The sequence below is a fragment of the Coturnix japonica genome, chromosome 4 (genome assembly GCF_001577835.2).
Source record: "Coturnix japonica isolate 7356 chromosome 4, Coturnix japonica 2.1, whole genome shotgun sequence".
Lineage (NCBI taxonomy): Eukaryota > Metazoa > Chordata > Aves > Galliformes > Phasianidae > Coturnix > Coturnix japonica.
In genome coordinates, this window is record NC_029519.1 from 62016000 (window position 1) to 62043662 (window position 27663).

The 27663-nt window shown below is 41.7% G+C and overlaps 1 protein-coding gene across 20 annotated transcripts in view; it reads left to right on the forward strand.

Annotated features, from left to right (window-relative positions):
• The window catches only part of APBB2 (amyloid beta precursor protein binding family B member 2), a 141979-nt gene that overhangs the window by 17391 nt on the left and 96925 nt on the right, over nucleotides 1–27663 (forward strand). For 13 of the 20 annotated variants that reach the window (XM_015862395.2, XM_015862411.2, XM_015862414.2 and 10 more), the window contains exons 2-3: nucleotides 6067–6206; nucleotides 25835–26029. The exons of 2 other annotated variants lie outside the window; for them this stretch is intronic. The gene's annotated coding sequence lies outside the window, so the exon portion shown is untranslated. The remainder of the gene's footprint in view (nucleotides 1–6066; nucleotides 6207–25834; nucleotides 26030–27663) is intronic. 5 more of the 20 variants (XM_015862410.2, XM_015862401.2, XM_015862404.2 and 2 more) reach the window with 2 other exon arrangements.

The window sequence follows — 27663 nt, forward strand, 5'->3', positions numbered from 1 at the left end:
GTCAGCTTAAAAACAGTAAAAATGACATGTAGGCGGATCATAGAATCACTCAGGTTGGAAAAGACCTTAAAGATCATCAAGTCCAACCATGACCCAAACAAACTACCCTAACTAATAACCTTCTGCTAAATCATCTCCCTTAGCACCACATCCAAAGGGTTTTTAAACACATCCAGGGATGGTGACTCAACTGCCTTCCTGGGCAGCCCTATTCCAGTGCTTAACAACCCTTTCCATAAGGAAGCTTGTCCTGATACCCCATCCTAAACTTACCCTGGTGCACCTTGAGGCCATTTGCCATTTCCCCTCGTCCTGTCACCAGTGAGAAGAGACCAGCCCTGCTCTCACTCTGAGCACCTTTCAGATATTGGAAGAGAGCAATAACATCTCCCCTCATCTTCCTTTTCCCCCAAACTAAACAGCCCTTGTTCCTTTAGTTGCTTCTCATAGGGCATATTCTCCAAGCCCTTCACAAGCCTTGTTGCCTTTCTTTGGATCTGCTCCAGCATCTCCATGTTTTTTCTGTACTGAGGTGCCCAAAACTGAACACAGTACTCAAGGTGAGGTCTCACCAATGCTGAGTACAGGGGCAGGATGACTTCCCTAGTCCTGCTTACCACACCATTCCTGATACAAGCCAGGATGCCATTGGCCTTCTTGGCCACCTGGGCACAGTGCTGGCTCATATTCAGCTGCCTGTCCATCAGCACACCAAGGTCCCTTTCCATCAGGCAGCTTTCCAGTCACACCTCCCCATACCTATAGGGTTGCCTGGGGTTGTTGTGACCAGAATGAAAAATGTTTTGTGTTTTCACCACACTTCTAGAAAACTGAAAGAATGTGAGACCGTCAGTATAGGGTGGGGTTTAGCTAACACTCCTGCACGTGGCAAGCTTTGTGTGTTCTGGCAAATAAGATATTTTTTTGAGGAATTTGAAGTCTGTTAGCTTAAAAGGCCAGCAGGTATAAGAAAAATGACGAGATTTGTGTATGTGAAAACAGAAGCAAAATAACTTCAATTATTCAATCTTTCTTCCTCAGAAATACTTGAGATCGGATTTATTGTTATATAAGCTTGTGGGCTGATGAGATGACTACCCAAGGAGATTAAAATAACTTGGTGAGAAGACAGTATTTGCTTTAAACATGTGCTGTTACTTAAACATGTGCAAGAACTGCTAGCAAACAATGCTTGGTTGTATCAATGTGTTCTAACCTTATTTTTATGATCTTTACATGGTGTTACATCAGTGTTTATCTAACTGCATTTTTTTTGCCAATTCTTGTTACTTCTCAACTTTATTTTCAGTAAATTCTTCTATGTATTTCCCTTTGACACAAGGATAGGTTTAAAAAAATAAGGCTAAGCTCAACAATCCGTATATTCTATATACCAAAACAATATACAGGGATGTTAGTATTGTTAGCCTGCCCCTCTGCTTCTGAACAGCCTGGAAGTGTAAATACAAGCCTGGAAAAAATAACAGGGAAGCTGGTTGACAATATTCCAGTTCACATTAGGACTTAAATTAAGAAACGTGAGCTTGTGCTATAAATCTGAGATTTGGGCTTGTAACCCCTTAATTTTTGACCTGATGAATCCTGTCACTCCCAGCAAGCTGTTAAGGTTCATCTTGCTAAGTGCCAAGGATGCTTTAAATCCATGGATTGTTTAAGTTCTGCCCGTGCCAAGGTTTAAAATAAGACTGCTAATACACAGAACACGTCGGCAGTAAAACCAGGAGTGGATAGTGTGGGATCAGTTCAGGAGACACAGTGAAATTGGGCTTTCACAGCTTTTGGGGTTCTTTGAAATGAGATTAAGGAAAATGTTTTTAGTGTAGGTAAACACCGTGGTGGGATAAGAAGATTCCTTGTGAGCAGAGGTGTGGAAATTATAGAACATCCAGGAGAAAGGACTAACCAGATCTTAGATCTGAACAAACGCAAGGGTACTCTAAGGGTAGTGGATAGTGATGCATGTACCCCGCAACTCCAAAATGAAGGTACTGATGCTTCCAAACACTGGCACAAGAACAGTACCAGTGAGCTCAGGTGGAGGCAGTAGCCAGCGTATAAATAGGTGAATTTTAATTACACAGAGGGGCTGGATGATGAAATGAGCTGCAAGGTTCAGGAGTGAAATAAGCCAAACTTCCACACACACAACTATTTTCTAACCTTGAGATAAAACTGTGCCGTTGAGCATTGGGAAGGCATGCTCTATACCAAGTACAGTATTATAAACCCCTCTAAAAATGTTTTGTATATGTATATTTATGTGTGTGTGTGTGTGTGTGTGTATATATATATATATGAGTATAACTACATGCCCTTTATATATATACCCTTATATATGCATAGTTTCAGAACTACCCTTATTTGTTTTAAGACCTGGATTTGTTCTTAAAGAATTTATAAGTATCTAAATTTGATAATAATATGAATTGTCTCTCAGAAATGGAAGTTTGGTTCTAATTCCAAGTTATGCTCCTTTGCATTTTCCTGGTGATTCCTAACATAGACATGTCTGTAACTTTTACTTACTGCTTCTGATTCAGAAATGTAAGATAATTCAAATGCTTTCACGTCACAGCAGGAAGTTTTAGAAGGTCTTGAGAGGTGCAGTATAAAGCTGGTAAAACAGGCACAGCTGGATGATAAAAATGAAAACCCAGCATTTTCCAACAGAATGTCGTCTGGATGTGGCAGGTTTGGGGATGAGCAGCATTTCTCAAAAGCTTTTCATGAAAGAATCCTTTTTTCAAGCAGAGCAGTATGTGCATTAAAGCTTGGCTCCTTTAGAGAAGCTTTCTATAATGTCTATAATGTGATACAGAAAGTATTTGCATACTATATGGAAATTGGTGGTAAAATTACCTGTGCTTTTGAAATGGATATTTTCATAGTTGTGAGTCGTAACTGCTTTGAAGGCACCATGTTATCATCTCAAGTTCAATAAAATGCTTAAGCTTAAAGCAAAGCAGTTATTCCAAGGAGCTCCAGCTGGGGAGAAACCTCTGTTTTGCACAGTGAGAGCAATGCAACTGGAGCAGGTTGGTGCCATGGAGTGGCCACAGGAGATTAGTGGGGTTAACCATTGTACTGAAATAACAGTACAGGTTTGATCCTCTCTTATGGGACCGTGTGTTGAAACAAAACCCAAAGCCACTATTGGGAAGCATCTTTCTGTGTTGTTAAGGGTCACCGGTGTGGCTTCAGAAGTTGAATTGTTATGGCTTTCTTGCCTCTGAGCAGGAACAATCTTAAAAGACCTCTGTGCTATTGTGGTACAATAATGTGGTATAGCAATGATGTGTGTTGAAAACACCTTTTTTTCCCTCTCCTTGCAGACCAAGATAATGAGCAAAGTGTTTTCAGTGTTAATATGGAGTTAACACCTTTAATTGAATACTCTAAATATAAAGCAAAGAAATGGCTTTCCAACAGGAATTTGTAGGTTCTCCTGCTGTCTAGTAGGTTTCATCATATTAATTTCACTGTTGATAGCTGTTCTCCCAAGCTAGTTACTCTTACTATGCTATTAAATATGATGTCAGGCAAGTGCATATGTTTCACATATTAGAAATGAGAAGTTTGATCTTCAGAAATAAATGACAGGCAACTGCAGAGGAGAAGAGGAAAAGGGCAATTCTCACTGGGGCTCTTCCCTTCCTGCACCCTAAGTGCTATGGGGCAGATAGGTCAGCTCCCAGCCTTGTCTTCCACAGAGCGCTTTCTGTGACCATTGCATCTCAGGACAGTGTGAAAAAAACTGTTCTCCAGAGAATTGGAGATGGCTTTAAATCATAAGGACAGAAAATATCAGAAGGGAAATGCTCTGTCTTGTAGACTTCTATAGGATCATGGTCCTACTCAGTTATGCTGTCCTGAAACTCACCCAGAAGTCGTCTCAGCACTTGCATGATAAATTGTAACTATCGCAGCTAGGTTGCTTAGTGGTGTGACCTCCACTAATAAAAGCTTAAAGGGACCAAAGAGCTTACAGAAATGGGATTAGAAGTGGTCAGCTGAAGCTGTTGCTACCTTACTGCCTACCTGCCTTGCTCAGCTCTCAGGAGGCAGCTGGTGGCTCCACAGGTGGCTCCTGCCTCCCTGATGAACCTGAAGTGCGTCATGATGGAGTTCCTCCAAAGCACTGATGGAAAGATAGGGAGTTTTTTAACTGCATTAAGGCTCTGAACAAAGATGTTGGATGTAGGTTGTATGTCAATAGTGGTTACATTGCCTGTTAGAGCAACTGTTTGGACAAGTGGCACAGTGAAGTGGTTGGAATACCATTGCTCTAGGTATCATATGGCAGTGAGAAATCAGGGCATGCATTCTGCTAAGCAAAATGTATATGTTTAACTTTTTCTCTTTTGGAGGGAAAACACAAAGTGAATTTCCATTTCTTAGCAAACTACTATGTTTTGGGATTATTGAATGAGAAGCTCTAGAGAAAGCTTGTGTCTTAATGCCTGTAGGACTTTGATTTGTGGCCAACTTCTTTCCCACTGATGCTGATAGGATAGATGGCCTGTACTACCTCCCTCTGATGCACGCGAGGCCTGGCTCATGTTTCTAAAGCACATCACTTTGTTCATGTGGATGTATGTGTCCTTTTCCCACCTCTACTGCAGGATTTATGGGCTGTGCTGCCTTTCCCCCAGAGGGGCTGCTGTATGCTGTGAAGGGGGAGCTGTGTTTGGACTCATGTCTCACAGCTGTGCACTGGCTGTGGTATGTGTGATGCAGCACAGCTGTCAGAATGGAGACATTTGGTGCTGAAAGCAGGAACGTGGCTGTAGAAGATCAGCAGTAGCTCTGTGTTAGGTCAAATGCAGGCAGGACAGCTGTGGCACAGAACAAGGCACTGCTATGGCTGCCCTGTGCTCACCTTTGGTTTTGGGTTGGACCATAACCATCTCCCTTCCAGCTCCCTTTACAGACTGTGCTCACTACTGAGAAAAGCTGAAGCCTTGCGGTGTATCTGAGGCTTTTCTGCTCAGACACAGCTCGTGGCTGTGCTCATGACAGGATATCTCCCTCGTACAGGTGACCTTCAGTAGCACTGAAGGTCCTGGCATGATGAGAAATGCAGGAAAAGATTAATTAAGACATTCCAGCTGCACAGTTTTTCCCCTCCAACTGCAAATGGATTGGGAACTTTAGGCTGGCTGATGTTGTTTTAATTTTTTGTTTTTGTAAAACAAGTAATTTGAGGTTGCTGTTAAATGCCCTTTGTTTCTGTTTTTGATATCATCTCCTCATATCAAACTACCTGACTTTTGTGGTATTCCTACTGCTGTCTGGGGAGAGTTTTATGTTTGGAAAAACACTTAGTATTAAAAATGTTTCACAATATTGTTGAAAACCAGTATTTAATGAGCAGTGAGAAGGCTTGTGTTGCTGAGGCACTCCTGTTACAAGGCATCCAAACAAAGGGATGCAGACATGTGGATCTATGCTGCGAAGGTGCCCATCTCTGCTCTCTTCATAACTGCATTGTGCTTAATCACAAAAGGATCTGCTTGAATTGGCAACGCAGAGGAATTTAAAGCATGTTCTGATGTCTCGTTTATGTCAGGATTCCTGCATATATTAAATACTTGGTAGCTCTGCTGATGTGTCTGGGGGAAAAGGTGGAGGGATGTGGCTTGAGTAATACTGTGCAATTGACAGTAAAATAGATATGCATCTGTCTATCCTTACTGAGCTGTAGCAGGAATGGAGACGTAGGCGTCCCCAGGCATCATTTTCTGTAGCCCCTGGGGAGATTTCTGCAATGCAAATGCCTTCTGTGAGTGAGAAGATGCCCATGTAGACAATAACTAATGTGTCACTGAGTGCACCACTGGAGATGGTGGAATATCCACAAGTGGGGACAAGTGGAATTCATCTGGCTGGTTCTTCAGTTCAGCTCTAAACGTAGATCTTATAAGATGAAGGAAGACTTTGTGAATGACCTGGAATCGCTGCCAGAAAAAGCTGACTAGAAGATAGATTTATAGCCCCTTTTGAAGTAACTTATGTGTTTAATCGTTGTTTTTTTTTTCCCATCAGCAATTGCTTTGGTCAGCAAGGAAGGTGAAGCAGCAGCTCGTTGGCCACTCAAGCAGCTGCACTGGTCTGAATGTCTGCTTCTGGCACGCTGTGCTGAACTGGGGCTCTTCATGTTGAAATGAAGGGACCTTCTTGGCAATGTAAGTTTCGAGACAGTTTGGAATAGAAATAGACTTTTCTTTTATGTACCCGACTCCCTCAGATAAGCTCTGTTAGAAGTTTGTTCAACATTGCGATCAAAAAATGTATGTGGCTAAGAACAACTGCTTTTCATTAGTTTCTTGTTCAACTCTTGAAAAACATTAATATTGAGATACTCTGTTCCAACAGCTTTACTCTCCTTAGTGCAGAAGTTCAGAATGTGAGGAGAAGTGGAATGAAGAATAATGCACGTCGTGCCAGAGTAGAGCAGGACATGCTGAAGCTATTGCAACTCCTGTCACCCATTTCTGCCTTTTGAGCCAAACTTGGCAGGGATGTTGGTGTGGCACCTAGAGAGTGCTGGAGAGGGTGGCACTGGAAAGTGTTTAAACATGATAGTAAATTAATGAGCTATACTGATAAACATAAGTACGATAAATACAAGTATATTAGTTACTGATGGTGATAAACTCTTACTGTTAGAAAAATCAGTGTGTGGCATGCTTGGTTATAGAAGGGCTCCTTTCTGCTAAATGCTGCTAACTGAGGACACGGATATTGAATAATTAGAATAGTGTGGGAGATGGGTTGCTTGCGTCCTTTTTGTACTGTGCAGTGTTGGGATGGCTGCAATTTATCTCTGTCGAACATGGAGATGGTAATAGTCTTCTTGACTCAAACAGAAGTTGTGTAAATGAGTACTTCAAAAAACTCTTATTAACTGTTAAGATAGAAGTTATGCTGTGGTTTATGTGAATTGCTGCTGAAGGAATAATGAAGAAAGATGGAACATAAGACGTTGTTTTAACTCAGCAGCTGTGGTCTCTGTGATAAAGGCGCATAAATCCCTTCACATGAAACAAACCCCAGTTTAGGAATTCTTTTCAATATTTTAGTCTGTTTTGATTATATATTCCTATTTTTAAATACTTTAAATTCTGAAAGGAAGTTTTCTTCAGCCTTGCCAATGCTCTATGAAGTCCTCTGAGGGAAAAGGAAGGGAGTGTTCAGAAAACTATTTCTGACATTAAATGGCTTCTGAAATGCTGAGTGGATCAAACCTTGAATTTGTGTTTTGAGAGTAGGCGTTTGCAGGGCAGGAAAGGTTTTATTTAGAAGTGGCTGGGCCACGCAGGGCCATGGGAATGTGAATGGGTCTGGGGTGTCCATCGGGCTCCAGCATCAGTCCCTGGCCTCACTCTGTGCCAGTGGTGGGATTGGCAGGGTGCTGATGAGTAGCTTGGGACTGACTGCATGGCCGCAACCTATCTCTGGTGCTCCCTTCTCACCCAGCGTGCTGCCAAGCTGAACAAATTCCAGTGTTAGTGGAGCTTGTAATCAATTAGGCACAAGGTGAAAAGGATAAGAAAGAAATACTAAAGACAATAGCTGAGTGTGAAGCATCAGCAGGAATTCATTGAGGGCCGTGTGATTGATGGCTGCCCAGCATCTTGTTTGTGTCTGAACAAGCTGTGCCAAAGCCATCCATAGCATACACTGCACATGTTAGATTCGTTTTTATCCCCACATCTAACTATTTGCACATCCAAGGATGTTCTCTACTTCTATAATAACCAACCTGTATCACTGCTGTCACCCATCTAGAGGTTTGTTTCACTCTCATACCCCAAGAATTTCTGGTCTAAAAATTCAGACTAAACTTGCTTTATTCAGGTCTTTTAACTTCATCCTTATTTAGTTTACATCAGCAGTTTTGTACAGCTGTCTGAGGAGCTGCGAACACCTCTCGCAGTTTGCACTCAGCAAGCTTTTTTTCTTCAGATTTTTAAATAAGGCAAATGTGAAGTGCATGAATCAGACTCCAGAAATGCTTCTCTAGTGCCTGCTGTGGCTCAGTGTGATAGGGGAAGCAGAATTCTGGAGGGGAAATCTGTCATTATGGCAGCAGGAATAATTTCTCATCGAGACTTGCTATTCACATGCTGCTTTTATGCTTCCTATTTAAGTCTCTAAAAGAGTCTGTGTATTATATGGTGAACTAAATGGCTTTTTAATAAGCTCGTAACTACTGTCTCCCAAACTCTGTAATTTAGACACTTAAGTGAATAATAGCACATGATGTATAATAGCATGTTGCCTTCAGTTTTCCATACTCTAATAGAGGGCAATGATGCACAAATGTATAGTTAATTAGGTCTTAATTTTCAGTTCTTTGCAGTCCACTTTGTACAGATATCTTTATTTGTATTGCAGTGCAGTTGAATCAGTGGAATAATCTGAGCAGTTAGAATATCCATTTATGATTGCAGTGAGGTTAATAAATGAAACTCCTCCTCCAGGCTTTGGTTTTGTTTTGATTAAAGCTTACAAGCACAGCAGGGAAGAGCCCTCTGTGTTTAAGTTATCCTTCAAATTGGTTTAGCATACAAAGGTACACCTAATAAATCTCTGATAGAAGCCGATTTCTAAATATGGCTTGTATCTGAATGGGAGTGCTGGCTCCTGCAAGCACACCTGCCCAAGACAGTTGTGTAAGGTCACCTTGTTGTAATGGAGAGAACAATTTGCGTTTGCTTCTGGACAGGACTATCCTGGCACCTCAGTGGAGAGGGATCTGTTGGTATCTTGGATCCTTATGGTGGATAGGGTTTCATGTTCCCATTTTTAATGCTTTTCTTCATTCTTCCTTTTTTCTTTTTTTTTTTTTTTCCTCTCCCAAGATGCTCCTGCAGTGAAATGTTGAATAGATATCAGATACCTCTTTTCTCATTAATGTCCCATTTGGTTTCCCATTGCCCTGCTTCTTGCAGGCATAGCCTTTCATTACAGCTGATGAGTAATTTTCTGCTTGGACTGTATATTGTGCTTTCATATCCTCATTTTGCAAGTGCCTGCTTTTTGTTTCTCATCCTGTATAAGTCTACTGGCACCAGCATCCTGAGGACAGGCCTAGGGCTGTTCTGAAAGAGTCAGAGTTGAGCTGAAAGGATTACTGTTTTCATCAGCAGTCCATTCATCTTAAATTTATGTGACGAGCAACTCCATTTTATGTTTGAGCACAGATAGCTGTTTTTAGAGAATTGATCTTTTTACACACAAACTGTTCCTGTCAAATCTTTATTTTGCTCTAATCTTCTAAGTTTTAAGTGGCCTCTGATAGACCTGGGAAACACTTAGATGTGGACAAGCTATCTTTCCTACAAGATGTTGTCTAAAGAGTTCTTATGTTAGGGAGCAAAATCTAATGCGGCCCAGAGGTGAATGTGGAGAGGAGCAGCAGGCAGTGGAGCTGGTGAGCTTTGAGAGGAAACAGTGTTTTGCTTGGTGAAACACCAAGATACCAAGTTCACTTGAGAAATGTAACAAATCTTGATGGTTTCAGCAAATCTTGGCCTTCAGAGAGAGCTTTATGTTTTTCGTGTTGAGAGTTGATAATGTTTTCCTTAATTATGAAAGGCAGAAAAAGGCATGAAGTATTTTATTTTTCTTCTATTGGAAAGAAATTCTTATGGACTCCTCCCAGAGAGCAGTGAAGTGCTTTAATCCATGGGGTATTGATTTATCTAAGCTTCGGGCCAGGACATTAGTTCTCTGAGAAAACAGATCTTTGCCCACACATGATTCTAAATATGTACTTCCTGAGGTGAAAGGGTTGAGATGTCTTTAGCAGGACGTGCAGTACTGAGAGAATTAGTAAGGAAATCATCCATTCACAAATGCTTAATATCCAGTTTTCAAAACAGTTCAAGCTTTTAGCAGGCATTTATTAGAACTTCATTGTTCACGTCAGTTCTGTTCACACAAGGGTGTGGAATTTGTGGTTCTGTTTTATTTTATGTGGTAGGTTTTGTTTGTTTGTTTTCAAACCATGGCTGTGTATTTGAGCATTGATTTTTTTTGCTGAGCCATTCCAAGTCCCTTTCTAGAATTTATGGTTTAATTAAAAATCCTGTGAGGTTTTATAACTAATGTAAAAGTTAGCATTTCATGTTGATACCGAATTTCATCGTTATATTCCTTGTCCATTCGTATCACTTAATTCTTTGAGAGCTCCTGTTAGTTCTGTCAGATACTGCTTTACATCAGTGTGTCATTGGCTGATGTTACTAGCCTTCATCTCTCCTGCCTCATGGCCTTGCTTTCAGTTCACTGCTCTGTGTAATATTCTGTAGCACAGGGGTATGGGAGGTAGGCTGCTGCTAAACTCAGCTACCATGCATATTAAGCCTTATTTTTCTCACCTTTGCTCATCTCCTGTGTGTGTATCCCTCTACCCGTTCATCCCCTGGGAAGGCACACATGGTAATCCTTCTTTCCATCCTCTCTTGACTGAGTAGGCAGCACAGAGTGTGCCTTGTTCAGATTGCTTCAGGAAATACCAAATGTCAGAGCCTCTCTAAAAAGAGGTTTGTGCATTGTGGCTCACCAGAGTTATTAGGTATGGTGACCAGAAAAGTTTGGGCTTATGTTACGGCTCTTGGTGATACTTGGAGCAATCCAGTTCTTTTGGGTTCTTTTGTGAATTTAATCCATTGGTAAAATACAACTACACTGATAATCATACAAGTAATGCAGTAGCCCAAAGAATGGAGGCAGGGTCTTGCCTTGGTGACAAGAATTAGGGAAAAAGCTATTTTAACTAAAATTTAAGTTCTTATTTCTTTGGCCAGTACTTGTCAATTGCTCTAGAAGCACTGAAAACTTGTGTGTGTTCCATTCTTGTTTCAAGACTTTCTTCTTCCTCTTCCTTCCTTACCAAACTTCATGCCAAGAAATACACCAACTTTGATGACTCAGGCATGAGAATTCTTACTTCCTTTCATTTTTGGTTCACCTCTTGTATACATATGCATATCCTATTAACTTCTTTTCCTTTTGTTTTTAAAGCTACTGCTTGGAGTTAACTCTGAGTAGTAAAGATGAAAGTGTGCAGTCCATTCCATGGTGTGGAGCATGGCCTTGCTGTGCTTATTGCCATCCCCTGGTCCAAAACTGATGGGTAGGGTTTTGGTAGTTTTAGTTGCATGATTGAAAAGTATATGCTTTAAAATACAGCTTTCTGATCATTTCTGTGCATTGTAGTTAAACTCTTGGGTGCAGGGGGCATAGTTCAATATATCCATAAACGTGGATTCTGCTGCACCAGTTTGCATGTAGCTCTGATTTGTTGTGTCCGAAACTTAATTTTTAAAGGTTCATAACCATTCTCTGTTCAGATGTTAATAGAAAATTTGGGGTAGCTTCCAACAATAAAATTAAACTGGCTTTCCTGTGAGACTTCCTGTGTTTCCTGCTTCTGTTCTGGCTTGAAGTTAACGGTGTTAAAAAAAACCCCACCCTTTCTTGTATTGTTTCCGTTTTTGTTTTTAGCCAAAATGCAAAGGCGGGGAAGCATGGCAGCAGGTTATATATATATATATATATATATATATATATATATATATATATATATATATATATATATAACAGTATATATATAAAAGTACACTAAACAAGAAAACAAGCAGGAAACAAAAAAATGTCTTGACTTGAGGAACAGCTGGAAGATTAGCCCAGGTAATGGCATATGTGTTACTTCAGGGAAGTTTATCAAGCACACTGCTGAGATTGAATGGTGATTGAATGTTAATCAGTAATTCTATTCATGTGGGTCCAGTATTTTCCAGCTCTTAATTTGTTTCTGTGTATAGTATTCAGATTGGGCCCATTATTTCTGTTGCTGTCCAAGATAGTAGCCACTTTCTTCTTAATTTAATTCGTCTTTTCTTTGGGCAGTCAATGTCAATTACTTTAGAAGCACTGAAAATGCAATGTGTTGCATCCAATTGATTCTGGCTTTTATTTGTGATCCTCTGCATACAGTTGAGTGGTGTTCACTCAAGGTAGTTATTTCTTTCCTTTGCAGTGCTTGGAAATCTCACCACGTCACATATTTAGCATTAGGTGATGAGTTGCAATGTAGGCGGAGGTGTGGAAAAAGAACAGCACTTCCATTTTTGTTATAATAACGTATGCTAAATGAGAGGGAGTCCTGCAAGCAGACTCAGTAAAGGAAATGCAGCGTTTTATGAAGCTGGTACGCTGAAGGAAGAATTAGGATTCTACAGATTTTACTTGCTAAACCAGTACCCAGCACTTATCCAACTAAAACACTTCAGGGCAGGATTGCACGTGCTGCTTGAGAGCACTTTGTCTTGTTCAGATAAGAGTTGCTGGAATTTTCCTGCATTGCACAGCCCACCCACTCTCTATTATTGTGGGAGGATTATCAGCACTGCACACGACTGTGCGATGGATGCAGAGGAGGTCAGAGCTGGTTTCAAGCAATCGAGTTCAGGCTACAAGCACCGTGCTGCAGATAGGGTGGCTCCAAGCAGCCCTTGTAGTTTGGGCCAGCGCTACACTGGGGGTATATCTCTGCTCTAGAATCAGCATCAGTGTGCTTCTGTATGTTAGCTGACATTAACTCTCCTTCTTGCATTCACATGACTGTTTACAGGAAAAGGCTTTATAGGTTTAATAAATAAATAATCACTCGTTAAGGCTTTCTTACTATCTTAATGTGTCAAAAAAGTTGCAATATATGCAAACAACATTTTGACTCTGGTATGTCGTAACACTGTACCTGAAGATATTTAAGCCTTACTGTTTTATACATTTTGAGTTTCAGTGGGGTAAACCTGCTGATGTAGTCATCAAATTGAGGTAGACATGAGGAGGAAGCTAAGTCTCAAACAGAAATACAAACAGAGTTATATGTGAGGTGTTAGGATGTAGTGTGTTCTCTGTTCAATGAAAGGCAGGACTGCTGTTTTTTGCAGGCGCTGAGGAATGCGTTCCCTGTATAGGTGGGGTACCTTTGAATGCTTCTAACGGCTTAATCAGTGCATAAACAAAACCACCCCAAAGGCTGCTTTGTTAGTGGAACAACTGTGCTTCTGTGGTATGTGTTTCTGGCTGAGTCCAGGTAGGGGTTTTCTGGAGGCCTTTTGCATTTTTTGTGGTAACCCAATGAAGAAAATATTCAGAGAGCATAACCGTGCTGTATTCGTAGCTCTTCAGTTTTGTCGGTGATCAGCAGTCTAGAAGAAAGTACGTTGTTACCTTTTAACAAGATATGTCTTTGACATGTGTTTTTATGCTCTGCAGTTTCTAATGTAAAGAAAAATAATCGCAGCGTGCTCTCAAAGCATTACTCAACAGCAGTGTAAACCAGAGCATGCTGACATTTGTGGTGGTGATGCCTTTCAGGCAAGCTGCTGGAGTTGGGCTGCAGTGTTAGCAGTGTGGGTTGCTGCCTAATTGGACGTCTGTGCTAGAAGCAACTGGATGTGTTTCATGATTCCTGGAGAAGCAAAGCGTTCAGTTCCCTGGGGTGAATTTCCTCTGGTTAGCTGTCAGACTCTTCACTTTCAAAAGCTGGTTCTTATCTGATAGTACAAAACAGTCTGACTCGTCAGGTTGGTGCTGAGAAGCAAGGAAGACCCTGTTCCTGCTTGTACCTTGAAGAAGTTGAGCACCTAAGGTATGGGGCTTATGAAATGCTTCTGGGATGTGCTTGAATCCAGTTTGTTTCCCTGCAGATCAGTGGCTCTGTGACAGATTCTGGACCTGTTGCTGCATTTCAGAATTACTCCTGCTGTAGCAATGGATGTATGTTTCTCTGGCTACCTTATTATGCTTCATGGATGCTCACAAAGTAGTTCACGTAAGCAGAATGCTAATGCTTTAAAAATACCTCAGATTTTAGAGGACTCTAAATTTCTGTTATGCAGATACATAGCTGTAGAACCTTCACGCTGCCTACAGCTGGCTTGTGTTGTTTGTTTTTAAAGCCAACAGAAGCACAGAGGGACCATTGCTGGCATTTAGCTCTATTTTCATCAGGAGACTTTGTGGGTGGTGATATACAACCTCAAAATCCAAAACCCTTGAGGGAAACAATGGAGCTAAGCACTGGTGTGGTGTTTCTTATGAATAGCCCCATTCAGGCACTTTTCTTTCTTTCTTCATTATTAAAGATTTAGCCTAGGTTTTCTGTGGTTTATTGAACCAGGCCCTATTCTTTTCTCTTAAAGCAGCCTGCAGTTTGTTAGCTGGGACAGCTGAATTGTGTGTATGGGCGCTTTCCTTTCATTGTAACTGCAAGCTAAAGGTATTTTTCCATCTTGTGTGTGTTTGTGTGTGTAGCCATAAGAACTGTGCACGTATTTTTAATATGTCCATATGGTTTCTATATTCTCTAAGCAATTGTTATCAGTGACATTAGCTCAAGTACAGAGCACATGTGTCTCAACATACATAAAAATGCTTGTGTGTTGAAGTTTGCAGCTGCTTGAGAATATTAGCATGCAGCAGTGGGAGGTGCATTTTGAAATTGGCAGTCAGACACAGAAGTACTTGGAGTGGAGGGGATGCCCCAGAGTAACTGGAGAGAACATAGCAGAGTGCCCACCTAAAGTGTGGTTTGTGATTCTTTCCATCATGATTTAACATGCCCAAAGGTAAAGGGAAGAAATATTTGAGAGCTTTGTAGCGTGCTTTTCAGAGGCAGATCTGTGTGATGTTATTCTTTTCCAGCCTGAACTAAGCATTTTAGCAATAACGGAGTGCTCGTTCACTGGCCCACAAGTCCTGCTGGAACTTTGCAAGTGTTTTCTGTTCCACAGAATGTCTCTTTCCCTTATTTTTTTGGACTGCTGCCCAGTAATGATATTTCATGTTCTTGACATAAAGCAGTGAGGTAAAACAGTGTGCCTTTGTCTGTGCTCAAACTCTACCATTTTGGGGGTGGGAGTTGGCAGAGGAAGTGAATGGCTGGTGCTTACAGGCCTCTGGAGAAACCAGGCAGAATGGTCCCCATTGATGGGGCCCTGCTAGTAAATACCTTCCCAGGTCTGTCACTGCTGTTTTGCTTGGCTCTGTGAATCGTCTCAGTTATTGAAAGCCTCTGGCTCTCGGTACTCAAGGATATTTGGTATAGAGAAGACTGAGTTTCTCAGCCTCCTCCCCGCCATTCTGGAGTCTTAATGAGTGTGTGAAGATTGCTTGCTGTGGGGCTGGAGGCAAAGCACTGCCTGTCCAGCTGCAAGCACTGCTGAATCCTGGCCGAACCTGTGCTGATCAAGCTTTTGGGGCAGAAGGCTTGTGTCCCATGGTAAATATTTCCATCTGACACAGCAGTAGATGACTTTGAGACAGAGCAGTCCTCAGCTATGATTCCTAGGTAGGCACAGCAAGGGTGTCTGGGTTGTTTTCTGCTCCATCTGGGCATCAGGAATGTGGCAGTGCAGGGGTCTTGCTATATGACGAGTTTCACATTTTCTTTCCTCTAATTGTAGTTATTTTGGATTGTTTTGCTACGAGGCAAACCAAGTGCTTTTACTGGTCTTGGGTAGTTCTCAGAGTCCTGTGTAGTTTCACTTGGGAGTTGTGGATATATTCTAAAACTTGCAGCAGGAAGGGGGAGGGTTTTATGAAAATAGTCTTAACTAAGGAGAAAAAGAATTCCCAGAAGCTTGGCTCAATGTAGTAGGCAATAATGTCCTGCTCAAAAGTGCTTGCTGCGGGATTGCCTGTGAGCTCCCAGAGAGGTGTACTATCTGTAGCAGCTGTAGTGGGCAAAGTGAAACAGCTTGTAATTTCTCTGATAGTTTGGAAAGTTAATCTGTGATATTTGAGGCTAAAGACCAGCTGTTGTCAGCTGCTGGGGCTGGCATCCTCCTGGGAAACAGACGTGTGTGTGTGTGTGTGTTTGCTTGTTTTTTAGTGTATTAACTCTAATAAGATATGAAGGTGTAGGGAAAATAAAAGTTACCAAGCTGAGCAGTATCATCGTTTAATGTTAATGCAAGTGCATAGCTTCATTATAATGCCCTTCAGCCTTTGCAGGAAAGCTGCAAAACCAAGAGAAAGTTGATTTTCCTCCATTGTTTATTCTCTTAAAACTTCTGAATCAATATGTGCAATTTTCTTATTTAAAGCTCACTTCTATGCATGATTTTTAAGAAAATAAATGTCAGTGTTTTCCATTTTTTCTCTCTGCTTTGGAATATTTTTGAGCAGAGGTATTACATGGCTTTGCAGACTAGATTCATCTTCCTCATCCCTTTTGCTGATAAACTCTAGTGTGGTGTAGGTGTGGTGGCTGGAGCTGTTCATATCGTGTCTAGAGTGTTTGCAAAAAGCTGCAGGGGGCTGTTCTAATAAAAGGTATTTCTGGAGATGCAGTCTGTTCAGATTCAGCAGTAACCTGCTGCAGAGCTCCTTTGAGATTAATTGATGGCGTTAAATAATGAACAGCGCTACATGCAGTGGTAACAGCGCTCCTCCTGCAGTAGGTATTGGTTCTCTATAAAGTTTCTAGTCCCCAGTTGCTTATGGGCCTGAAATGGGTCAAGCTTGTGCCTACTCCTCCTGTGTGAGCTGTATTTTAACAGATAGGTAAGGTGACATCACAGCAGAAATGCAGTCTGTATGCATTTTGCTTGGCATGTAATGCATGCTTTGCTCTAGTACTTATGCAGTCACCTTGAGCAAGGTAACTTGCTATGTCGGAGAGCTCCATCTGAAGTTACTCAGTAAAGGCTTAGCTCTATTCAAGTCGGTGATTTGTTTGCTTTTCTTTTCTTCATACTTAAAATAGTGGTAGTGATTCTGCTGTTTCGGACCATGGGGAATGAAAACATTCCAATTATAAACTGCGGTCCTTTTACTTACCAGTTACCACAGAAATCTAAATAAAGAATGCTTTTCAAATAGTGTAAATACAGCACATTTACAGCTCTCATTTTCTTTACATGTGATGACATTGTTCACATCTCTTTGGTAATTGATCAGTTAACATCTACTGCGTATACTCAGAATAGAAATTCTGTGAAAGTGTTGCATTAACACTATTTGCAAAGTATTCTCAATATGACAAAATTTTTCCACTACCGATTTACACTTTATTTTGTTGCTGAGATTGACAGTGATAAATGAGACAAGAAAGGCTGCTTCATGCTCTTCATAGAGCTGCAAGGCACTCAAGATTGTATGGATTCTATCGCCTACAAAGCTGTTCTGTAATTCCAGTGGGAAACGCGAGCCAGTGACATGCAGAACAGCTTAAAGTTACAGCTAGAAACTTGGCAAACAGAAGTCTGGGAATGCTCTGCTTCTCCTGGGTGCTGCTTGGACTCTCCTCAGTCTTGCTTTCTGACACCACCCATTGTACAGAGGAGCTGTAATGCAGGGGTGCTGGCTTTTTGGTTTGCTTTGGCCTCTGCAAGAGGCACGGCACTGCTCAGACTCATTTTTAGGACAGGAGAGCTGCTCCAGGTTTTCCCTTCACCCTTAGAGACCTGCCAACCCCTCTGCTTCAGAAGTACTGGAAGGCAATTTTCTGCAAGAGAAAGTCCTGTCCGTCTACCTGTATGTGGCAGCATGGCTATTTTTGTCACTTTTCATTGTTTTCAAAGTAAATATTAATGCATTTTTGAAAGCAGTCACTGATTTCAGTGGTTTACATCTGCTTCCAGCCATCTGATAGAATGCAAATCACTTTCTTTTTGTGCAGTTTCTGTCTGGCTGGTGGTAGAACTGGTGGTGGTAACCTCGTAGAAAGCAGCTAAGCATGTAAGAATTTTAAATGAGTTTCCATCTGGTGTTGTTTTTGGCTTTGTAACGGGAATAAAAATGTTTCGTGTTTTTACAAAGTAGGGAATTTATTTCCACCCCCCCCCCCCCCCCCCCTCCTGATAATTAGAAATTCAGTCTAAAAAGCAAAATGGAAGTTTCCAGTTTTCCTGAGGCAGATCACTGAGATGTGCCCCTGCATCAGCACATTGCTGAGGGAATCCAAAAAGCATTTGCACCATGTGACATATGGGCAAACTGGGTATTTTAATAGGTCAGTCTGAGCTAATATGGCTTTCTAGCATCTCTGTAAGCAGTGTGGAGGTGCTCCTGAGCTGATGTGCATACCTGTGCGATGTGGTGTAGGGAACCTGCTTTGACAGGGGGGTTGGACTCAGTGATCTCTAGAGGTCCCTTCCAACCCCTACAATTCTGTGATTCTGTGAATCTTCTAAATTAATTTTTCCAATTATCTCTAACTAAAATACAGCTTCTAGGTCTGTATCTTATTTGGTTGTTAGCTTGGATTCTTTAGGTGCTGACACATCCGTGGCTACTTAACATCCTGGCATTGGTTTGGAGAAAACAAGGGATGATTCTGGACTGGGAGAGAATTGCCACTTTCTTGAATTCTTTATCTTCTTGCTGTTCCTACTTAATGTCTTGCTCTTGGAATGGTTGGGATTTCTTGTCTGAGTGCTGAGACTTTGCAGGTGTTGCCAGTTTTGCTGGCTTAGTCCTGTGACCAGAAAAGCAAGCACCTTTCTGATGAGTGGGATGGTATTGCATGAGCATGACTGAGAGGTGACTAGTTTTTTGTTTGTTTGTTTGTTTTACATTTTTATGGTTTTGACACTGTTAAGATTTAAGGTTGAGAAGAATTCCAGCAGGTTTCGACATCCACTTGGCTGTGCTGGGTATCAGAATGCTTTTTCCATTGTTTTTCATTCCAACTGCTTTCCTCTTTTGATCCTGTTTTATGGCTCCAGAGGCTTCAAGACACTTCAGAGGCTCAGGTAAGGTTAATACGTGTCTCTGCCCGATGCCTTTCTGAGGTCAAAAGCATCTGGGGAACGAACATGCTTAATTTTTGACAGAATGTATTTGATGATGTTTTGAGTCTGTTTTCTTGATTCTCTGCCAAAAGAGAAACAGTTGTTTCAGTTGCAATTTTACCCAGCTTCTGTGATGAGAAAGAAGCTGAACTCAGCTGTCTTTTTTTAATTGATCTACAATTATATTCATCTTTTTTTCCTGCATTCTAAAAAGCCAGCTCAGTAGATTTAGCAAGTAACCTATTGGCTGTGTTTTCAAAAACTTGTGAAAATAGTAGATGGCAGAATTGAGCTGAGATTTGTGCTAACACAGTCTTGCATTTCTTTTCCTCCACTAAGTCATCAGAACTGAAGGCTGTTCTCACTAAGGCCTAGCAGGGTAATGAAAAGTTGAATTTAGATGCGGTGCTGTTAAGTAGTAATAGTCTAGCACTAGTGCACTAGTGTGAATGTCACTTGAGATATGGTTAATTATGTTTGGAATAATTTCAGCTGTAAACTAATATTATGGGCTTTTTTTTTTTTTTAAAGCTTAAACATAGTGAGGCTATTGGCTATTTTTCTTTCTCTCCTCACAGTAAAGGCATTTATCATTTAATATTTATTATTTTTGTTATTTATTTCTGTGTCTCTTCTACAGTTATCTGAGATCATGTATTTCTTAGGAACAGGCAAAGCCCCTGACCTTTCTTGGAAGGAAGTGAGATTGAATAAACAGTGCAGAAACGTTAAGTTGGAGAATAAAAAAAGAAAGTTTGAAGTCAGACTTAAACAAAAGCAGGACAAGGGGAAATGGATTTAAGCTGAAAGAGGGAAGATTTAGGTTGGATGTTAGGGGGAAGTTCTTTACTAGGAGAGTGGTTAGGCCCTGGAACAGGCTGCCCAGGGAGGTTGTGGATGCCCCGTCCTTGGAGGTGTTCAAGACCAGGTTGGACGGGGCCCTGGGCAACCTGATCTAGTAAAGGTGTATGTTTGGTGGCCCTGCCAGGCAGGGGGTTGGAACTACATGATCCTTGAGGTCCCTTCCAACCTGGGTCATTCTGTGATTCTGTGAAAAGCAGAGATGTCAGTGCACGCTCTGCCTGCAGAACTTGTCAGCTGGGTCCGTGTGCATGGAAGTGATTTAATGTGATGATGAATGAGGAGTTGGAATTCTGCTGCTTTCAGAAAGACAATACTATTGCTTTCTGTATTGTTTTGGTTTTTTTAATTATTATAAATTAGAGTTTTAAGTGCAATTACTGAGCTTTGTGGCGCTTGCTTCTAAGAAGTGCCTGCAATTTTGTAAGCTAGTTTGGATGCAGAAATAAGAGCTTCAACTGAATTGCTTCTATTATAATTGAAAGGGAGAGAAGATAAGTAGATGCTTCTACAGGAGGTTTTCTGGGAAAGGGGCTCTCACAGACTGAGGGACATCCTTTTAGTCAAATGGCTTTGAGTGGGAGGAAAATTGGTATTGTAGCTATACTGGTGGGTTTCTTTCTCTATTTTTTCTTTCTTTTTCTCCACACCTTGTAGTACATTACCTTGCCTCCTTGTTTCTGCCAGCTCTGGCACTTTTTTAATGCAGCACCAGGAATTAAATGTACTATTAAGATTCATCCTACTCCCTCTGCTCCCCTTTTCATTCTTCTGGGTTATTTTCCCGTGTAGGTTCTCTCTAGAAAGAGAAATCACCTCGTATGTGCAGAACCCTGCCTCTACCCCAGCTGCAAAGTGGCCATAGAGCCTTTTTTTGCTGAACCTGTTTGTCTTCCTCTGATGAAGTACATTTATGCTAATTATCATGTTGGTTACCTCTTTCTTTATTCACTCTAAGTTGCAGCAGCTCACCAGTTTAAGGACCTCCGACACCAGTGTGTTGGCCTTGTGTTTTGTAGGCATCAAATAGTCTACAGCGGTACAATGTATATCAAGAGAACATGTTGCAAAATGTGAATGGATTTTGAGAATAAATGCTACTAATACTTCTCTAGTGTAAGCACCAGGAGTACAAAGGTTTTCTGCTGTACAAAACTGCTTTAGCTGCTATCGGATTTAGTTCAATCAGTGCATTTGGCAGCTGTTCTGACAGCCAGGTCTCACAGCTGTGTGCGCTGCTGCAGCCTCTGCGGAGTGAGCAGAGCTGTTGGACATGAGCTCAGGTCTCTCTAACCATACAAAACTTACTCCTGTGCAACTGCATAAGCGTTATATGGGCTTTTCCAAAGCATCTAAGTAGATGAGTCTGCATGGTTTTATTCAGTTCTCATAGAACTCATCTCTTCGAAGGTCTGGTTATACTCTGCAGGACACAGAGCATCATTTCCTGTAAATGCAAAGGGAAAGAATTGATCGGTCTTGAGATGTTCTTCCTGTTCCTAAAGCAAGAAGTTGCATCATGTTACTGTGTCTTTGCTGGCAACTTGGCCGTAACACAAAAGGTGGTGAGGGTCAGAACTGCACAGCCTTGAGAGGTCTTGCTGTTGGAAATTGATTGTGGCATCCACCACTAGTGAGCTGGGGCAGCAGTTACCTGAAACACTGTCTGTGGCAGGAAAGGGAATGCTCCTTATATACTTAAGCTGCGGGCTGTGGTATCTATTATTCTTTGGTTTGGTCAGGGCTTTATCATTGTTAATAGTTTTGTTCTACCAAACAGAAGAGAACAACTAAATTGACTGCTTAAGAAAAACTGCTCTTGCTTGAAACCATTTATAGACCCCTGGGTTTCCTGTTGGTTAAGATTAATCTTAATGTTAGCTTTGTGCCCCACTCAAATGTAGGTATTTATTACCTGTTTACTCATATCCTTTGCGAGGTTAAACTGGTGCACGTGAATTACGCAATACCTACAATTTAGGGAAAAGAAAAAAAGCAACAACTTCTGTATAGCTTTTTTGTTATCAATTACTTTCCCTTGATCTGAAATGAAGGAAACCATAAAAACACAACACAACATGTATAGCTTATGTTTACTAGTGGGAACATGTACTTGGTGTTTTATCAGGGGGTTCTGGAGATGTTTTGTAGACTTCCAGCAACACTTTCATCCTGTAAATTAGGAGTCAAGGATACCAGAAGCAACATGATTTCAGACAGCAAGTTGTGTTACAGTAGTAGGTGACACTGTGTTCTTCACTCATCTTGCCTTCCTCACGTAGGCGGCTTTGGCTGAAGTCTAAGTCTAGGTTTGTCTAATCTTGCAGGGAGGATTTGGTGCAAGAATTGAGATGAGTCGCATCCTTACTTGTGTGTAATAGGTGACTTTGTTCTTGTATGGCTCTTATCACATCCTGCTTGCTTGATGATTGCGTTGTAGGGGTTACCCCTTCCCATGTAGCTGGGAGCAAGCAGTGCTGTCTGTGTCAGCTGCTTCTTTCTGGATCTTCAGTGGAGGAGGACCTGTTGTCTGTGCTGAAAGTAGATCCTTACTGACTGTCTTGGAACCTGTAGGAAATTTCTGTGAACCTGTATGTGGATTTCTGTGAGCTTCAAGGAAGGTTCTATGGAGAGTTCCCTTCTGCATTTTCAAACAGCAGTGAATAATGGGAGCACAAGTTGGCCAGGATATGAGTTATGCCTGCTGTTGAGGCTGCGTGTGTCATCTGAGTCCTTAGTGCTGACAGTGTTCTTGGCCTGCTGCAGGCATTAGATATGACATCTTTCAGTGAGGTTTAAAGGCACGGCAAAGGATTATGGGCATAGATTCATATCAGTTCAGACTGTTCCAGATTTGTTGTTAAGGGGTGTTATTGACAACAGCTGTCAAAGGCTGTCCATCTTCAAGTTAGTGTGACACACCTGATCCTTGTCTGTGGCACTCTTGTGGCCTTCTGTACAGTCTGGCTGATTTGAGGACCCAAGTGAAAATGAACCCCTCAAAAAGGAAGAGGGCTTTTGGTCTGCCCAGCACAGACCTGACTTATTGTGGTAGCCCTGGAGCCAGCAGAAGTGGGGAAGTTGATCCTTAAGAAATTATTGGATTACTTTGTTGATTACACTGTCCCCACCAAAGAGCATCAGCAGGACCCAGCTCTTACCTGAACCAGCCATTGCTTTGAAGCCTCCTGCCTGGGGTGGAGAGAGGGATTGCCAGCAAGAAAGAAAGGACTCAAAGATCGACTGGGGCGGGTGGTGCTTGGACTTGGACCAGGCACAGAGATTACCCCTCTGGTAGTGTCACTGCAGTGAGACAGCTGAGCCATCCAAAGGCCAGGTCCTGCTGGAAGGGACAGTTGGCTTAACCTAGCATAGATGTGAAACTCGATGATTACAGGAAGCACTACACTTTGCTGAACAGCAACATTTACTTTCTGCAGATGAAGGTATAGGAAATAATTCCCAAAGCTGAGGCAAGCACTGCGCAGTCATACCCACAGTTCATATGTTGAGCTCAGGACTCTCTATTCAGTTCAAGTTCTGCCTGTGTGAAGTTTGACATTTCCAGCTTTTGTTTATGCTCCTCTTAAGTTTATATTGCGCTTTTTAGCAATATTAACTTTCACTGTTCTTGTTGACTATGGGAGTAAGCTGTTTTTTAAATGAAGGTTCAGAGTTGGTTGGCCTTGCAGACTTCTCAGCTGTGTGTGTTGATCCACGTACACCTATACACACACACACACATATATATATATACATACATATATACATAAATAGACATGCACACACACATGTGTATTTTTTGAAAGGATCTCTTGGACCTGCTGGCTACATCCCAGGGGCTGTGAATCCTGCCAGCTCCTTCTTTGGGTAAAGTAGGAACAGTGGGATTTCTTCTTAGTTGCTGTGGGCTCAGCTGGGGCAGTGAGTCCTCACTTCTCAGTGTTTTCTGTCAACTCCTGCTGATAGACTTTAGGTTTTTGAAGTATCTAGTATCTAGTGTTTTAGCTTCCCCTATTAAGTCTAGGTGATGCTGTAGCCAGGAACTTCAGTCCTAGAGTTGCAGTTCTAGTGGATTCTGAGGTATCTTGGAGATGCTATGTGTGAAGGGAGAAATAATTTGAAGCTCCAAAAGAGTTTCAAGTTCTATTTTTCAGTTATAGCAAGACTTCATTTAGATTCCCAGACCTCTGTGAAATTAGTGGCTAATTCCAGCTGACTTACTATTACATACTTCATTTCTTGTTGTAGAGCACCTTCTTATTTTCATTTCATAATACATGGCATCTCTTGTCACCGTTTAATCTGAGAAGGTCAATACACAGAAAGCTCCAATGTTTTTCTGTCTAAAACAAAACACGCTTCTGGTTATTAGTGGTTCTCATTAAATGAGTCCAGACCCCTCTGCCTCTGGTGAAGGGGTCACATTTTTTGCTATATTGATTAACTTAACTGTTTTGAGTAAATTTTACAGCCCGTGGCTGCTGTTGACCCTGGATTCCTGCAGCACATCCAAGGAAGATGCTGAGCATAGTTTGCATTCCTGATGCTGCACCAATGGGTGTGTTGTGAATTCGCGGGTGCCAGGGTGAAGTACGGCAGTCTTATTTTGTGCTGGATTTAATTTGGAAGCACTGTGTTGACAGTGAGATTGCTCATAGAATCATAGGATTGTTCAGGTTGAAAAGACCTTAAAGATCATCGAGTCCAACTGCAGCCTAACCATAGTACCCTAACTGTAACAACCCTCTACTAAATCATGTCCCTGAGCACCACATCCATAGGGTTTTTAAACACATCCAGGGATGGTGACTCCACCACCTCCCTGGGGAGCCTATTCCAGTGCTTAACAACCCCTTCTGTAAGGAAGTTTTTCCTGATACCCCAACCTAAACTTACCCTGGTGCAACTTGAGGCCATTTCCCCTTGTCCTGTCATCAGTGAGAAGAGACCAGCCCCGCTATCGCTGTATGTGCCTTTCAGATATCGGAAGAGAGCAATAAGGTCTCACCTCATCTTCCTTTTCCTCAGACTAAACAGCCTCAGTTCCTTCAGTCTTTCCTTGTAGGGCATATTCTCGAAGCCCTTCACGTGCTGTGTTTACCTCATGCTGTGGTTATACGTGGTACCCTTTGGTTTCTTATGGGATTGGATGGCTCTGCATGAGTAGGAAAATGTGGGTGGGAAATCAATTCAGTTCTTTGGAACTAAGGCCTTATTTAAAACAGGAGAATTGCAGGAGGTTTTAGTTGTTTAGAGTGATGAATGTCCTTTTAGAGCATGCGGTAATAGCTGCTGTCAAGTCTGTTCTGACGTGGCATTTCTTGTGTTTTAATGTGTAAATTGCTGTAGCAGTGCACAGAGCATTTTACTGTAGACTCAGTGATTTAGCAGCAAGATATTAATTCTGTAGTTCCACTTGTTGGTGTGTTTGTGAAGTGTAAATATAGCCATTTGGCAGTGTATGTGCAGTGTCCTGTGAGAAGACTTCCAGTTCAAGAGGAAGTTCATTTGGAAACCTCTTGTAGTAATGAAGTCATTGATGCCTCACACATGTGTGATTTTAGCTAAAAAAGAAGAATCTAACTGAGACTGAGCATGGTATTATAATTAATCTTGGTATTTCTTGGCTGCCTAGAGTCAGACACGAGCAGAAATCATTACTGATGTGTTGTTTTTAATGAAGTAGAAATACCGAATGCAGTCCCACAGCATGTAGCTCTTTGAACACGATACTTTCTGTTTCAAATGAATTTAGAATATGCTTGTGTGTTGCATGGAAGAAGTTGGCTAAGTTTATGGGAGTAAACTTCAGAAGCCTAAAGGCAAAGACTTAAACACCATTCTTCTGAAGTCAGAAGTGCTACTAAGAACAATAGAAAGCCCTTGGTCCAAACAGGATGCAAGTGTATGATGCATGAGTAATGTCTCGGACAAATAAGCATTGAATTTCTTCTCATCCAGCAGTTCTCTTTGGAGTTTGCTCTCTAAGTTTCTCCTGTTACTTCTGTTAGCAACTGTTTTGTGTCTTCTGCTTTCCTAAGTGCTCCCCTTTGGGAAACATCTTTTTCTGTTATTATTATGTTAGTTAATGATTTTTTTTTCCCCGTTTTTTCTTTTTCTTTTTTCAGGAGAAACTGCAGGATTTCTTCTACCAGTGGCCCTAAGTGTGCTTAAAATAAGTGCAAACTGCGTGGACCAGTTGGTGGCATTAGCCTCATAGCAAACCCTGTGGTGCAGTGGGAAGACATTTGGCTTTTGAAGGTGGTCAGAAAATGAATCTTTCCATCAGGCAATTACACCGCTGATAGATCTCCCTATCAGAGGTGAGGAATTGGGCAAATACTGCAGAGCACTCAACCTGCAGTCTTGACTAAGAAAAATCAATCTAAATATATTTATCTTGGTGAGAATTGTGAGGCCGCAGCTGCTGCATTTTCTTCATCCTTTTCACTTCCTTAAGACATCAACTCTGGTGAGTCAGCTGCCCAGCAGAGATGATTAATAAAGGAGTAAGCTAAATAGGGATTTTTCTATTATAACCACAAGCTTTTTTCAGCTAGACATATTCCCATGTTCCTTCTGAAGTCCTGTTTTGTTGTTTCTTATTTTATTTTCTTTAATTAAAATCAATTGTTTTTATTGAGGTACTGGAGATAAGACAGACAGATCTGATGGTTACTCCTAACAGTGGTGCTGTCATAATTCCACTAAGCACATGTTTAAGCAGTATATTCCAAATCCTTTGTAGGCTTGCATGGGATGCAGGAAAAAAACATGATGTCACCACTTTGTCCTATCCCCATACTGAAGTAGGCAGCACTTGTAAGGGAGAGGAGATCTCCTGTAACAGCTGAGCAGCAGTTCAACAAGAAGTTTGGAAAATGTGGTCCCGGTGTGCAGACACAGCGTAGTGGTTTCTATTAGTACACATTGCAGAAGTTGTGGTTAAAGGTTTTTTCATTGTCTTTTGGCTGGCTATGAAGTCAAATTTGTAAGGGCTTGTAACAGCGTCATTAAAATTGATTATGACTGAAACTGGAGAGACCTGAGGCTTTTACTTTGTATTTTTTCAGTTTGCTCAGTTTAAGTGATCTGAGTCTGCCTGATCTTTCACAAAAGCAGGATGGTCTCCTGTTGGGCAAACTTGCCTGCATAGATTTTCTGAGTATATGAAAATAACATAAAATAAAGGGTATGAAACAATGTAGATGCAGACAAAGACACCCTTCTAATGGCATCTTAAATGTGCTGTGTGAGTGGATGCCCAGGCTGGTGTGAAAGGTAAGCAAAGGGCAGCAGTACTGGTGGGGGCTTGACCAAACAGGATGCAGACAGGCAGGACAGAGCGGGGGAGGCCTGGCAGGCACTGCTGAGTGCCTCATCCCAGGTCCCCTGAGCTCTGTGGGTTGCTTGGAATAGGCAGTGACAAGGATGCTCTGAGATAAAGCATCCTCTTGCATGCTGCGTGAGCTGGAGAGTACCAGAGGATGTGGGGGAGGAAGGTAATGATGCTTAGAGCACAAGTGGTAATACATTTGGTTTTTAAAAAGGAGCTGACTCACAAAGTCAGATTCCAGTGCAATTCGCTAGACGCAAGTTAAGGCTGAGTGTGGCTCCATCTGAATTTGTCCTGATTTAGCTAATGCTCTGTGGGATTGTCTTAATGATGGGAAAGTATGTCTCCTGGGAGCTGTGAGCAAAGGACTGCCTTGTTGGAAATTGGCAATTCAGGCTTGGGGAGTTCTGAATGGAGTAGATGTATTTTAACATCCTCTTGTGAGAGGAAATGTTGCATTTCTGTTTGTGTCCCCTGTGTCCCTCAACAGCTCTCCTTGTTTTGCTGGGTTCAGTCTGTTAGTGTATGTGCAGAACAGGAAGGGAAAACTAAGAAAAAAGTGTATTGTGCCCCAGAGGGGAAGGATGGCTTAGGCTGAACTGCTGCCTCCTTCTCCCATGG